Source organism: Vicia villosa, linkage group LG3, assembly GCF_029867415.1.
Source record: "Vicia villosa cultivar HV-30 ecotype Madison, WI linkage group LG3, Vvil1.0, whole genome shotgun sequence".
In the NCBI taxonomy this organism is placed as follows: domain Eukaryota; kingdom Viridiplantae; phylum Streptophyta; class Magnoliopsida; order Fabales; family Fabaceae; genus Vicia; species Vicia villosa.
The window spans coordinates 105,005,710-105,008,473 of record NC_081182.1 but is presented as its reverse complement, the minus strand read 5'-3'; positions in this window follow the sequence as shown (position 1 = coordinate 105,008,473).

Here is a 2,764-nt window from a genome sequence, read left to right as displayed (position 1 = left end):
TAATTTTTTTTATTCATAAATATTAATGTTTATTATAAAAAATTGATTATGATATCAAATTATTTAATTAATCAACTATTTGGATTTTTATTTTGAAAGCAAAATAATAATAATTCATAATATATTTCATAGACACTAAAATACCGATATTCGTCAAACTTCGTGCAAAGTTATAATTAAGAGATTACAATCTATAATTAAGAGAATAAATGATATGATTCCTTGAATCTTAGTTATGGTCTTTCTTGGTTGGTGTCATCATTCTTTCTTCAACGTCAACTAAATTCTCTGAGTAAATTCTTCAAAGGAGCTGTCATTTGCATTTTCAATTTCATTGTTGTCCCCACGTACATCCCTAAAACTGTACTTGATTGAAATCAAGTTCATATAATATCATAATTCAGACCAACATGTATATCCAGAGAATAATTTAAAGGAAACAAAATTGTTTCAAAATGTGTTTGCAAACATATATTATAATATTGACCGGCAATGTTTCCAAAGTATCATTGTTTTCAACCCATAATTTAAAGCATCACCGCAAACAAAAAAGGAAAAAACAGCCAATTTAGTTTCTTCTACGCTTTTCCACGGTCAAATACACATAAGGCGAAAAGCGCAGCATGCTCCAAATTAAAGTATCGCCAGTACAAAGTTTGATACTCTTGGCTAATTCGTACCAGCCCTGAGCCATGTACCTTTCATACGTGTTTGGGACTCCCTTCCTTGACGCCTTATGAAGGCTGCAATTGAACACCTCTCGAGTCTCCACGTCTACAACTTTAATTTCATCCTGATATACCCGAAGACATTTCTTAGCTATTTCCCTTGGAAAATGCTGCATAAATACACAAGTATTTCAGTATACCATTTCATAAGGTTTTTCTATGAAAAGAATACGAATCACATACAAAATTATGATCTTACCATAACATTTTTTGAACTCTTTTTTCCGTTTGTAATGCGATTCTTCCAGGTGAATTTCTTTGCCCCATTCGACATCTCCCATGTAATTTCAGCCGACTGCTTTCCTTTCCCTTTCTTTGGCTGCTTTCCTTTTCTCAAGACAGGAGGATTCTTAACTGGTCCACTTGAAGAACCTGCTCCTCCAAACTCTTTTCGCTTTTCTTTAATTCCTACACCTGTTTCCTTAACACTCTTTTTCTTTGAAACCCGCCTTGGCTCCACATCGACACTCTCAATAGGTTGGTCCTCAGCCATCGCTTCAATCGGTTCCTCCTTCACATCATGAATCACAACATTGGCATTGTTTGACGGTCGAGGAACTGGCGTGCCGGATGTCGTATCAATTTGACCAGCCCGATCTTTCTTCCCATGTTCTTTTCCTCTTCTGTTTGCTGTAGCAGTCCTCTCATCAAAACGTACTTTCTTCGCAGCTTTCTTTGCCTCATCTGCATTGTACCCTGTTTCAGCAACCAATCCATCTATCACCCTCATTGCTCCGTCGTCGCTAACAACCAAAAAATCAGAACACATATTAAATATTTGTGTTATAGATAAAAAAAATTCATTAGCCACAGCGACAGATACCCTAACAATTTGAAAATGGAAGAATCGATAATCCCAGTTGTCGTACTCTGTTTGTGTGAATCCTGAAATTCATCAACCTAAGTTTTAAGTTGGGAAAGAATTGATAATCCCAATCGTCGTCGCCTTTATCGAATACATGCATCACTACCCTTCTAAAAACAACACTTCGACTAAGAATTTTGAAAGTTTAACAACCCGATATGTAATCATAGGCAAACGGGGAGAGAAAGTACCTGATTTCCATGTCGTCGTCGGATATCCATCCGTTGCAGGGTTTTCTACCTCCGGTCATCTTCTTTGGCATGCAGCAAAACTCAAGTGATTGTGCTGTTCAACCCACTCGTGCGTTTTGTTTGTCAAATGTGCTTTTCGTTTCAAGAAAGCATAACTCAAAGTGTAGTCGTTTTACTTCCCCGTACTGATTGGATGTTACACCTGTTAATTACCACTTGGGCCAAACCTAATTGTTGGGTTCCTACAATAATAATAATAATAATAATAATAATAATAATAATAATAATAATAATAATAATAATACTAATAATACTAATAATAATAATAATAATAATAATAATAATAATAATACTAATAATACTAATAATAATAATAATAATACTAATAATAATAATAGTAATAATAATACTAATAATAATAATATAATAATAATAATAATAACCATAAATACACACAATTACAATAACAAGTATTCATCATTAAATATTTAAAAAAGAGGTTAAAGGTAGTGCACTGACAGTGTAAAAAAGTTTTACACTGTCATCCAATAGAAACAAATCATTTTGCTATGTCATATAAATTTTTTTAAAATTACAGTCTGACTTGTTCTGATTCATGGTCGTGATTGGTTGACAGTGTAAAACTTTTTTACACTGTCAGTGCATCACCCATTTTCTCTTTAAAAAATAGCCCTATTACAATTTATAATAATTTTATACAAAAAAAAACCACACTCATTACTGGCAAAAAATAGCCCTATTACAATTTATAATATGTTTGAAATTTGGATCATCTTCTTTCATAGATCTCTCTCCTTCACAAAATAAGTGTAATAATAATAATAATAAACATTAATTAAACTATTATATATAAAAAAATAAGTGAGAGAAAATATTAGAGAGATAGAGACAAATTTATGAATCCAATCCCTCCCTCATTACTGTCCAAAGCTTTCAGGCAACCCAATCCCATGCAATCC